General features: G+C 38.4%; 1 protein-coding gene across 10 annotated transcripts in view; it reads left to right on the top strand.

The window, feature by feature from the left end:
• Nucleotides 1-13,670, top strand: part of HOATZ (HOATZ cilia and flagella associated protein) — a 45,724-nt gene that overhangs the window by 18,223 nt on the left and 13,831 nt on the right. The window lies entirely within an intron of this gene.

Genomic DNA, 13,670 nt, shown 5'->3' with positions numbered 1-13,670 from the left:
CCATAAACTACAAATATTAATAATGTTACTGAAAGTATTCTGGCTCAAAAAAGTAATAATTCTGCCAATTTCTGCCTTGCTTCCTATAGAAATTTTTACTGCCCCAAAGCCTCATGGTATCGATCTCGATCCCATGGGAATGCTCCCAAACCTATATACTCTTTACCTAGAAGATCAAGGAGTCTCTGAATGACTTGATATTAGGCCAAAAGGTTCCGAGACCGCCAAGGAGCTAATCCCAGTTAATGTTAGGATTTATAACTCCTTGGAAATGGCTAGCAAGTGCTTACTTGGAGATTTAAACTTTTGGCTATTCTCAGTCTCTGCAAAAGTCCAAGGATGTACAGGAATAATAGAATCAGAGAAAAATGGGAAAGGTGGATTCACCTGCTTTCCACTCAATCAATCCCAAAGCCATATACAGTGTTCCAAGAACAAGAATATATAAGAACTGAAAAAAATCAAATAGAATTAACTGTCTTAATAGGTTAAAACTAAATGGTCAGAGGAATGAGTCTGTCGTTTAGAATCGTTTGTACTGAAGGCTGAAATTAAACACGTTGGCCTCATCAAATCAACTGAATGCATCTCTCTGGGGCAGCGTCTCTTCCTTGTTTTTCATGATATAGGGACAGCCTTTAACTCAGCAATTAATAAAGTGATTTATAGAAGCATTTTGTTTTGTCATGGATAAATTCTATTCCTGTAACTGTTCCAGTACTACAAAAGCAAAGATAGGAGATCCGTTTGGGCCTAATGTCTTTAATCACTGGACATACTGGCAAACTCTGTAAGGTTTATCGGGAATTCTACATAAATCACAGAACAATGCGTTTGAATTTGTGGATCACATTAATTCACTTTGTGAACTATACTAATGATTCCTTCAAACAAATTAGATAATTTGAAACAGAATCTTCTTCTCTCTTTAGCATATAATACTATACTAAATATTAAAAATTAAATAATATATATAAATATACAGTATATAATATGCTCTTTTTAGCATATTATATACCGTATATTTAGGCCAGGACTTTATGGGAGAGTAGGGAGCCTAATTTCCAGTGTAGTAAAAAATCAGTACAAGTCAATTCTTACAGTACTTTTAGGATGTAATTTTCATTTATTTCATTTTAGGAAGGGGATAGAAATAAAGGGTTAAAGGTTACCAATTTTATCAGCTTTTGTCAAACAGACAATATGATGTGACTTAAAGGTGAATGTAGTGCTAATGAACTGTTTTAATATATTAATAGTCTTAGAACTTGTTTTCTGCCTTGGGTTTTCTATTTATTCATTAATTAATTCCACTTAGCCTTATTAAGAAACCACTATATTCCAAGTACTGTACTAAATGCTGGGCATTCAAATATAAGATATGGTTCCTGATCTCAAGGTTTTTGCAGTCTGGTAGGAAAGACAGCCAATTAAAATCAGTAATTAAGAAACATTATTATGATGGCTAGGTTCTGGTGTCAACTGGGCCAGGTGATGATGCCCAGTTGTCTGGCCAAGCAAACACTGGCCTACCTGGTGCTGCAAGGATATTTTGTGGCTAGTTGATAAGGCAGATAAGAGAGAAACCCTGACCTTCTTCGCCATGTGCCTTTCCACTTGATAGAGAAACCCTGAACTTCATCGGACTTCTTGAATCAAGGTATCTTTCCCTGGATGCCATAGATTGGACATTCTATAGACTTACTTTAATTGGGATATTTTCACGGCCTTAGATCTGAAAACTTGTAACTTATTAAGTTCACCGTTTTAAAAAGCTCTTCCATTTCTGGTATATTGGATTCTGGCAGCTAGCAAACTAGAACAGATTTTGGTACTGCAAGTGGGATGCTGCTGCAGTTTGCAAATACCAAACATGTTGGAGCGGCTTTTTAAATGGATAAGGGGAAGATTTTGGTGGAGTTGTAAGGAGCTTGGTAGAGAAGGCCTAAAATGCTTTGAAGAGACTGTTGATAGAAATGTGGACTCTAAAGATATCTTTGACCAGGCTCTAGACAGAAATGATATGTATGTTATTGCAGACTGGAAGAAAGGTGATCCTTGTTTTAAAATAGCAGATAATCGCAAAATTCACTAGTGGCTTTGGCTGGGAGACAGATTTTAAAAGCCATGAACTTAGATATTTAGCAGAAGAGATATCCAAATTAAATACGGAAAATGTCGCCTGGTTTCTCCTTGCAGCATATAGTGAAATGTAACAGGAAAGAGATAAGCTGAGAACTGAACTCTTAGGTACAAAGAAACCAGAAATTGATGTTCTAGAAAATTCAGGGCTTCCAGGAAGGGAGAGCCAAGAGAATAGTGCCCCATGTGAGGATGTGGCCAAATGTGGAACAAGTCAGCCATTTCATAGAAAGCCAGGATCGGACATGGAGTTATCCAGGAAAGATTTGTGGAAACTCCTTATGTCTGATGGGCATGATCTGAGGCTACTGCATATAAAGCCAACAAGAGTGTTATGGGATCTGTATAAAGAGAACCACTGCCAGTTGGGACTGAAAGGAACACAGAAGGAACACATTGGAGGAAAAATAATTCAAAGGCAGAACCATGGAGGCTGAGGTCTGAAGCCAAGAAACCTCAGGCCAGGAGAGGAGACCCACCCAGGCATATGGAGAGAGTGAGTTGCCCCGACGGCAGAGGATGGGCCTTCCACTTCATTGCAGTGGAAGGTTCATGCCACCTCAGGCCTTGGAGAGGGTGGAGCACATTCCTTAGGGTTTGGGGAGAGCCTGGCTGCCACCACATGGACAGGTTGAACTTGTGCCCCAGAGATGGCAGAGAGCCCGGGTGCAGCCCCGATCCTTGGAAAGGGTGGAAGCCAAGAAAAATATGGTCTCCCCAGTATCCCCTAAGGTTGCATTTGGAGAGAGGTGGGCCACCATGTAGGCCCTTGGAAAGGATAGACTTCTGCTTTCTAAAGCCCCGAAGATAAATGACCCTCAGACTTTGAAATCTAAGGGAATTTGCCCTGCAGGTTTTTGAAGCTGCTTGAATCCAGTGACCCCTGTGTTCCTTCCTCCCTATGGAAATGGGTATATGTATCCTATGACTGTACCTCGTTTGTATGTTGGCAGCAAATAACTTGTTCTGAGTCTTACAGGTCCAGAACCAGTAGAGAGAATTTTTTTTTTTTTTTTTTTATTTTTTTAAGGAAAGACAGAGAGAAGGAAGGAAGGATAGAAGGAAGGAAGGAAGGAAGGAAGAAAGGGAAACATTTTTAAACATTTTCTTGTTTTTTTTATTGTATTCTGTTTCTCCGTTTTTGTTACATGGGCTGGGGCCGGGAATCGAACCGAGGTCCTCCGGCATAGCAGGCAAGCACTTTGCCCGCTGAGCCACCGCGGCCCGCCCACAGAGAGAATTTTACCTTAGTACAGACCATCCCTATAACTGACATTGTACTGGTTTTAACCTTGTATTTGTAATGTTACTAGAATGTTTTAAGGTTCTCTGATATTGTTATGGAATGAAGGTATTTTATATATGGGAAAACATGTCTTTTTTAGGGTTCAGAGGGTGGAATGTGCTGGTTTGAAAGAATTTCTATATCCTAAAAAAGGAGTGTTTTAATCCTAAACAATCTTGTGAGAGCAGTGGTTTCTTCTAATCCCTATACAGCATTATAAGTTGGAAATTTGATTGAGTTATCTCCACAGAGATGTGACTCAATTAATTGTAGATATTAAATTTGATTAGATGGAGGCGTGTCTCCACGCATTCTAGTGAGTCTTGATTCGTTTACTGGGATCCTGTAAAAGAGGAGACATTTTTGCAGAGAATGCCTTTTGATAACAATGAGAAAGCCACAGCAGAGCCGAGCAGAGCCACAAGTCCGAGAGAACCACAGAGTCCACCAGCCAGTGACCTTTGGAGATTCTGAGAGAGCAGAGAAGGACAACAGAATGACTAGAGCTACAAAGCAGAGTCCGCCAGCCAGCAATCTTTGGAGATGAGGAGAATGCCCCTGGGGTAGCTTCACGAAGCAAGATGCCTGGAGAGGAAGCTAGCAGATGAAGCTGTATTCACCCTGTGCCTTTCCACATAAGGGAGAAACACTGACCGTGTTCGCCATGTGCCTTTCCACTTGAGAGAGAAACCCTGAACTTCATTAGCCTTCTTGAATCAAGGTATCTTTCCCTGGATGCCTTAGATTAGACATTTCTATAGACTTGCTTTAATTGGGACATTTTCATGGCCTTAGAACTGTAAACTTGTAACTTTTTAAATCCCCCCTTTTAAAAAGCTGATCTATTTCTGGTATGTTGAGTTCCTGCAGGTAGCAAACTAGAACATGTGGTTTATTAAATCATGAGTCAGTTGACTGCAGGCTGTTACTGCTTACATCTACGATCAATTACGGGTGTATCCACCCCTGCCACAAATGAAATAATACAATCAGTTGAATTTGATTCAATCAGCTGAAGACTTATAAGGAAGAAGAGAGAATTTTCACTGCTTCTTCAGCAAGTGAGCCTCTCCTTGGAGTTTGTCAAGATCCTTCATCAGACTTGCCCACTTCACAGTCCACTCCACAGATTTTGGATCTTCCATTCCCACACTTGCATAAGACACCTTTTTAAATCTCATATTTACAGATATCTCCTGTTGGTTCTGTTTCTGTAGAGAACCCTGATAATACAGCTTGGTACCAGGAATAGGGTCTATATTAGTTTGTTAAGCTGCCGAAGTGTAATATACCAAAAATGGAACAGCTTTTGGAATGAGAATTTAATAAGTCGCAAGTTTACAGTTCTAGTACTTAGAAAATGTCCTAAGGCATCCAGAGAAAGATATCTTAATTCAAGAAAGACTGATGGGTCTGGAACACCTCTATCTGCTAGGAAGGCTTGTGGCTGGTGTCTGCTGGTCCTTGTTTCTGGTTCCATTGCTTCCAGCTTCTGATGCCAATGGTTTCCTCTCTAAGTGTCCTTGGGCCTTCATTTAGCTCATCTGGGACAAAACTCTGGGTTTCAACTCTTAGCTTAGCATCTGCCAAGGCTTGAGATTTCTTCTCTTCAGGTTCTGGCTATTTCTATCTTGATCTCCCAGCATCTACATCAGCTCTGAGCGTTCTCCAAAATGTTTCTCCTTTTGAAGGTCTCTAGTAATCAAGACCCACCTTGAATGAATAGAGCCACATCTCCATCTAATCAGAAGATCTCACCCACAACTGGGTGTGTCACATCTCTATGGATATAATCTAATCAAAAGTTTTCACCCTACAGTATTGAATCAGGATTAAGAGAAACAGCTGCCCCAACAAAATTGCATCAGGATTAAAGCATGGCTTTTCTGGGGTACATAATATCTTCAAATTGGCACAATTATTATTATAGATGTGTGCACATAATACTATATTTAGAGAACTCAAAAGCATGTTTAAAGGGTAAAGAAGACTTCCCAAAGGAGCTGAGTTTTGAGGATGTATAGAGTTGTTCAAAGAATAGCCAAAGCAAACTTCTATAATGCCACTAGTTATCTTCTTAACACCCAAATCTGATCATGTTGTTCTTCTGCTTTCATTTTTTTTCCATGACATTCAAGTTCCTTATATTCTAACAATAATCTACCTGGCTACCTCTCCTACCACTCTCCTCCTTCCCCTCTCCCCACACCATGACCCTCAAAATGGCCTTTGTGCAGTTGGTTCTCAACCACTAGGCCAAAGAATACTGTGAATCCCTCTCCATATATGCTACAGAAGTACACATGGGTAAAATATTTTTGCTACACCTTAACATCCACATTATTCTGGGATATCTGCCAAATTATACATGGAGCCACTTCAAGTCCTGCAATGGATTCTGCAATGCATTATAAGAGGTTTTATCTATTGAGCGTAGAATATAAGAGGCCCAATAAATTAGCAAGCCAGCAGGAAAGAAAGAAAATTTTACTACATCTCTGTCTTGTGAGTATAGAGGACTTAGTTAGTCCTGTACGTTCTCTTCAAACAATGCAGAAGGGTACGTTGGTGCAGAAGGGCAACTAAGAGAATCCTGCAATTCTGAATGTATATATATATATAGTATAGTATTCATAATAGTCAATCTTTTTCCAGTGGTTAAAAATAGTGTTTATTCTAAAATAAAATAAAATAGTGTAAAAGCAGCCTGCCTGGAGACCTAGGGTGGGAGGGAGAGAATAGGGTGGGTATGTGTGCATGTGGTTGCAGGTAAGGCCACTCTGAGGGGTCACATAGTAGTCACATAATAGTCAATTTATTAAGTGCTTCCTATGTGTTATATACTAAGCTAAGCAACTCATACACTCATTAAAATAGTCCCTTGATGATTAACCCCATTTTGCCAAACAAGGCTTAAATGATTTTCCAAAGTTCCCATATCTGTTCAGTGGCAAAGCCTAGATTCAAACCCCAGTAGCCTAACTCCAAAGCCCATGTAATAAACTGGTAGTAGATTTATTGTATGTAGTAGTTGCTAATTTGGATATTTCAGAATATGCTGCCAAATATTCTAAAATTCAAAACTGTGGTATGAATACAAGAGTGAGAAAAACTGTGCCAGCCTACAGGACTATAAATTGTTTCTTCAAAATACAATGTACTTTCAGGTGTCCATCGTCAAGGCCTAGCTCAAATGCCAGCTCCTTCCCAGGGATTACCTAGAGAACAGCAGAATAAATAGCTCCCTTCTCTCTGTTCCCATAGCAAGGCACATATACCTCACTGATAATATTTATTAAAGTCTCTGATCTGCATTGTAGGTAATGGTTTATGTGTCTGTCTTTCCTGCTAGATTACAGGCACCTTAGCATAGTGGATTTTGGAGACAGCAAGGTAGGTTCAGAAGCTATTTGTGTGGCCTTCAGCAACCCATTGAACCCCTGAGAGGCTCCTGTATTAAAGAAGGAATCCTCCTGTATTAAAGAAGTAATGATAAAAATATGCCTCATATATTTTTTGCGCATCTTACATAAAAGATGTGTAAGCACTGGTCATAGTTTGCCTTTAACTAATGCTAACTCCCTTTTTCTATGAGGGCAGAGGTCATGTCTTATTTGTTTAACCCAGTGCCTTACTATTTATTTAAACTCAAAAAATATTTGTTAGTTGAATTAATTAATGGGAATGAATGCTCTATACAGTGATATTTCAATTTTGTTTAGCCTTTTCCACATATATCCATTTGGCAAAATTTTTGAGACTGGCAATTTTTGCAAGAATTCTCCCAAAATCTTTTTGCAAGTCTGCTTTAGGACCATTTTAACACTTCACCTTTCTTTTGAGTTTTACTTTTCTCTCTTGGGTCTGTATATGATGGGAGGAAATGAGACTCACTGTGATTATTGAAGCATATAATCTGGTTTTGGATTCTATGGCTTATCAAAGTCTGTAGTACTACTGCTACTGTCACCATTCTAGAATTTTTAGCTTGATGGCAGAAAATAAATGGGAGAAGGATACCTTTTGAATTAATGAAACGTCTACAAGGATTTGTTTAATTTAAAAGAATCTTCTATGTGTTTTGAACACATACATTAATAAGTATACACCAGGTATAATTGCCATTTTAGAATGGAAAAAAAAATCTCCTACCAATTCTCTTTTACAGTTTTATTATTCTACTTTCTCCTTAAAATTAATGAAAATTGGAAAATGTATTTTCTGTATCTCATAAAAACACCTTTATAATCCTCTCTCAACAGCTGTTATTGATTTTTGGTTGTTGAATGTTTAAAAAAATTTTAGCATTATTCTCCATTTGGAATATTTTCCAGGTATACATTATAAATGCTTTTGGTTAGTGGACAAAATGCTATTAATCACAGCTGCTATTCAGTGATGGATATCCATGGCAGAAAATCAAAAACAAATGAGTCTGTCAAGACTAAATGGCTTACTCTAACCATAAAGGAAATCTTATAGCACTAGACTGGACCATTATTCTTCCTTTGAGAGTTCTGAAATAGCCTAAAAACATTATAACAAATGAATAGTCAGCTAATTCTTTGGAATCATAAAACTAATTTGCTTTTTAGTTTTGCCACCTTTAAGAGAGCTTTTTAGCTGATTGTCTCTTTATTGAAAGAATTATACATAATGCATTTGCTGGAAGAAGGAAGAAGAAACCAGAGTAGTACCTTAGGGAATATAATAGATGTAATCTTTGTAAGTGTCCATCAGGAATCAGAATTTTAACAACAAAGAATATAAACCAGAGAGTTCTATAAGAAAAATGTGTAATCAGCAGAGCAACATCTCAGAGATGTTCTTTATTGGGTATGAGGTATTAATATGTGCAATCACACATCCTCTGCAACCAATATTGACCGTAGTATAAGTCTCCCTCAAGAGTGGGTTTACTTTATGGCACTTCCTTAAACTAGAAGCACATTATACCATGATGAGAACTTGAATGTTAGAAGAAGCAGCTTCACAAAGGTGTTGTTTTTTGATCCTGAGTAGACTCATTAAAGTGAAAAACTTTCCTGATCCAGTGTTTTAGTTTCCTTGGGACCTCAAGCAAATATCAATGCAATAAGTTGGCTTAAACAATGGGAATTTATTAGCTCACGGTTTTGAGGTTAGGAAAAAGTTCAAATCAAGGCCTAATCAAGGTGATGCTCTCTTCCTGAAGACTGGCATTCTGGGGTTAGTTTCCAGTGGTCCTTAGTTCTGGACTCCTCTGTCACATGGCAATGCACGTGGCAGCTCTCCCTTCTCTCCTCGATTGTGTTCACCTTCAGCTTCTTGCTTCCCATGGCTTTCTCTCTATCTGTCTGAATTTTGTTCTACCATTCTGCTTATGAAGGACCCCAGTAATAGGCTTAAGATATCCTGATTGAAATGGGCCACACTTTAACTGAAGAAACCTCATCAAAAGGTCCTGTTTAATGGGTTCGTATCCACAAGAATGGCTTGGGTTTAAGAACTTGTTTTCCTGGGGCACATAGCTCCAAACCAATATATCCAGTAGTGGGAAAGTAGTGAGAGGAATACTCAAAATCATTGTAACGTAGCTTCATAGAGCCAAGGGGAAGATAAAGGGCATTTCCTCGATGTCATTACCAAGATGCTCAGATGAAATCCATTTTGGTGTCAAAAATGACCAGGATTAGTTTCCTAGAAAAACCTAAATTTTCTTAGTTACAGTGAGTTCATTTGCCCCATATAGATCCAGACTCAGAGTTAGAAAAATGTATCTCTTCCCCCTTTTTTCCAAAGGTCTAATACTTCTTAGCTTTTGTTTATATTAACCTTAACAATACAATAAAAATATTTTAAATGTTAAGGTACTATCAGGCAAAGACCAATGTTGATTATTTGGTTATAAAATATAATTAAATGAAACTCTGGAACACAGAATGAGGCAAAAGAAGATGATATATTTTTAAAAATAAATGCAGAACTATCCATTGGATTACATGAAGCCTTATTATTCAAATTAGTATATTCTTTATAAGCAACAGGACAAATCGAATAGGATTTATTGAATAACTGAATTATTTTGTGGAGGAGGTAGCTCAGAGAATCTACCTTTGCCCTCTGCCTCTGCCAAAAGCAAGATGAGAAAGTCCTTAGGCAAATTATATTGGAGCCAGATCATAAAGGTGAATGATTTATGTATTTATATTTACCTCATCACTTTATCATTTTCTCTGTAGAGTATTTTACTCACATGAATTGTAGTCAAGAATACCTTCAGAATCTGAGATGATACAGTCATTTGTCTTTTGAACTCTTAAGATTTTACACTTCATCCCCTTCGGGGAATGATGAGAACGGGGGAAAATTCAACCTCCCTAAGTTGAATTCTTGATATTCTCACAAGCAGTGTGGACAACCAAACCTATAGGCTGAGCCCCCAGTCTTGGGGTTGTTCATATGAAACTTAACCCCACAAAGGATAGGTCAAGCCTACTTAAAATTAGGCCTAAAGAGTCACCCCCAAGAGAACCTCTTTTGTTGCTCAGATGTGGCCTCTCTCTCCAGCCAACACAACAAGCAAACTCACCACCCTCCCCCTGTCTACGTGGGACATGACTCCCAGGGGTGTAGACCTTCCTGGCAACGTGGGACAGACATCCTAGAATGAGCTGAGACTCAGCATCAAGGGATTGAGAAAAACTCTAGAATGAGCTGAGACCCAGCATCAAGGGATTGAGAAAACTTTCTCGACCAAAAGGGGGAAGAGTGAAATGAGATAAAGTGTCAATGGCTGAGAGATTGCAGACAGAGTTGAGAGGTTATCCTGGAGGTTATTCTTACACATTAAGTAGATATCACCTTGTTATCCAAGATGTAATGGAGAGGCTGGAAGGAACTGCCTGAAAATATAGAGCTGTGTTCCAGTAGCCATGTTTCTTGAAGATGATTGTATAATGGTACAGCTTTCACAATGTGACTGTGTGATTATGAAAACCTTGTATCTGATGCTCCTTTTATCCACCTTGTCAACAGATGAGTAGAACATATGAAATAAAAATAAATAATAGGGGGAATAAATGTTAAGATTTTACACTTCTCAAACCATAGTAGTGGTAACACTTCTAAAATTGGTTGGATCATAGTTTAATATACAAAGTCCTTCACAATCTGCCTCCTGCCTTACCTCCCCAGCCTTACCTACCACCATTCCCCCTTCAAGGCAATTCACACTATAGCTGTTTTGAGCCACTCATAGTTGCAAGAACTCTCCAAGGGTTTCCCCTCTGTCACATGAGCCTATTATTTCTTCTGCCTAGAAGAGCCGCTCTCCCACTTGTCACTTAACTAATACCTACTTGTGCTTCAAAACAACTCAGTGGTAACATTCGAGCCTTTCCTCATCCTCACATATTCTGCAATCTGATTTAAATGCCCCTTCCTTTGTGCCTCTCTAGGAACTGTGCATTTCCCTGTCATTGACCTTGCCATATGGTACTGTGGTATAGGTATAGTTCGTGTGTTTCTCCTACAAGGAGAAGTTCCTTAAGGAAAATGACCATGGCTTTTTACTTTATAGTTATAGTGCCTGACAAATAGTAGATTATATCCTAAGTACTGATGAATGGATAAATGGATGATCTAACTTTTCTAGACGAGGATACTGTATGATTATCAGTTCCTTGAGCTAGATGTCATATGAAGTATTCATTTAATAGGAGAACAGGCCAGAATAGAACTAACCAAGACCCAAAGGCTTCACAGACTCATGGATGCTAATTAGTCAGTTGTCTACAAGCAATAGATGAGAGTGAAAATACAGTCGGTATGTCACAGAGGAAGTCACAGTAGATGAGAAGAGCATCAAATGCTTTCTGAAGGTGATCTCAGAAAAAAGTGATAGGTGGAAATCCAAGGCCATTGATGCCAAGATTTAATAGCATGTAAGAGAAACCTTGCCATAGAGATTAGGATACAGGGTCAGTAGAAAATAAGAAAAGAACGCTGTCCCAGGGTATCTGGAACAGTAGACAAGGAATCAAAACTAGAAATCATGTTGTTTTATTTTGTTTATTTTTTTAATTAATAAATAAATTTAAAAAAAACTAGAAATCAGACACAGTGGACAAGACAATATTCCATATAGTAGAATTCTAGTACCTGAGAGAGACTTAGCTATAAAAAAGAAAGCATGGTCCTGAAAACATATACCCCTCCTCCAAGCTGCCATCACATTGCTAAACATTTCTGTCATTCCCTACTTCCCAGAAATCTACTTTAGAACCATCTGTATATGAGACAAATAAATTGACCTACCTCGGTTATTTTTATTTTTTTTGACCACGTCAAAATATATTGTTCAAAAATCAATTTACAGGGCAGTGCAACAGTGGCTCAGTGGCAAGAATTCTTGCCTGCCGAGCTGGAGACCCTGGTTCAATTCCTGGAGCCTGCCCATGCCAATAAAAGTTTTTAAAAAATCAATTTATAAATAGTTGATCCTATTGTTGATATAAACTTAATTAAATAAGGAAAAAGTTAAACTTTCATTCTAACAGTAATTCAGTAATTAGAAAAAACCTCTAATGAAAAATTAGTATTTACAAATTTGTAAATGTTTCTTATAAAGTGTAGATTTCAGAGCACTGAATAACCTAAAACAAAAATAAAAAGGTAGTTCTTTCGTTCTTAGCTGTGATTATTTTATAAATTACCTTTGCATTCTCTGGGGGTTTATGGCCATAAATGCCACCAGTAGATACAAGTATAATATAGATGTAGGTATAGATATATACATTAGTCTATATGTAAGATTGGATTGGACATTGTTGGGTTTAATTCCAGAATCTTGTGCTGAAAAGTAGCGTCATGGAGTATGTTGGGTTAAATTGCATCCCCCGAAAAGATACATTGAAGTTCTCACCCCTATTCCTACTCTGCCTCTGAATACCACCTTATTTGGAAATGAGTGTTTGCAGATATAATTAAGATGAGGTAGGTCATACTAGAACAGGGTGGGCCCTAAACCCATCGGGTGGTGTCCATGTAAGAAGAGATAGAGACTTGAGGACACAGAGGGGACATAGGGAAGAATGCCATGTGATGACGGAGGCAATTATTGACTGCCACAAGTTAAGGAATGCCAAGGATTGCTGGCAACCACAAGAAGGTAGAAAGGGGCAAGGAAGCCGTCATCCCTAGTCCTTTCAGAGGGAGCCTGACCTTGCTGCACCTCGATTCCAGACTTCAAGCCTCCAGAACTGTGAGAGAATACATTTCTGTTTTTTTAACCCACCCAGTTTGTGGTGATTTGTTACTGCAGTCCTAGAAAACTAATCCAGTGGGCCAAGCTGAACTTCACAGAACACTTGCCCAAAGCAACTGAAAATTATGTAACCTTAAAAGGAGATGTAGGTGACTAGTCATGAGGCAGGCTGAGGGCAGTTCCCAGAGAGGGACCCAACTGGGAACTTCACACGTCCCATCCCTGGGGAAATGAGTGCCACGGACTTCAACAAGAATCTGGTGGCACCCCACAGAACCCACTATAGGTACATAATGAAAAGTCTCCTTCCAGCCTGTGTTCCTGAGACACCAAGTTACTTGCTCTAGGGCCAGCCAACGTTATCACTTTGTTTTGTATCTTTTCAGAGATAGCCCATGATATACAAGCAACACATATAAATATTATTTTCCTCCTTACATGAATGGTAGCGTATTAAACTTCTGTTCTGCTTCTTGCTTTCAAGATTGAGGTGTATTTGAGCTAAGCAGGTGGAGCTGTGAAATAGGAATGTGGATATACAGCCTAGAAATGAAGTTTGAAAATCATCTATGTGGGAAGTCCCTCACCCCCTCCTTCTTAAGTCCTAATGGGCAAGACAAGAAAAATATACTTGAAGGGGGAGGTCAGTCCATTCACCATTCATCTCATCTATAAAGCCAAATATGACGAAAACCTTAAAGACATACTAGTCATTTGCTTGTTAAGCACAAACTTTGGCAGTTATTGCAGACCAAGTTGTCAATAGCATATAATTCAACATATAGACAAAGGTATCCTTAATGTATGTATACTCTGTTGAATTAAAAAAAAAATATTCATCTTATGCTTATATTTTTCTCAACATTAAAATTCAAATCTCACTTATCACTTTTTTTAAAAAAGTACCTTTTAAAATAATATTAAAGTAGTTTCAAAAAATCACTTATGCTTTTACCCTGCATGGATTTTTTAGTGAGTGTTTTTAAAACAAGAGCT

This window comes from Tamandua tetradactyla, chromosome 8 (assembly GCF_023851605.1).
Source record: "Tamandua tetradactyla isolate mTamTet1 chromosome 8, mTamTet1.pri, whole genome shotgun sequence".
Lineage (NCBI taxonomy): Eukaryota > Metazoa > Chordata > Mammalia > Pilosa > Myrmecophagidae > Tamandua > Tamandua tetradactyla.
The sequence above is the reverse complement of the archived record's forward strand: the minus strand, read 5'-3'. Positions and strand labels throughout refer to the sequence as shown.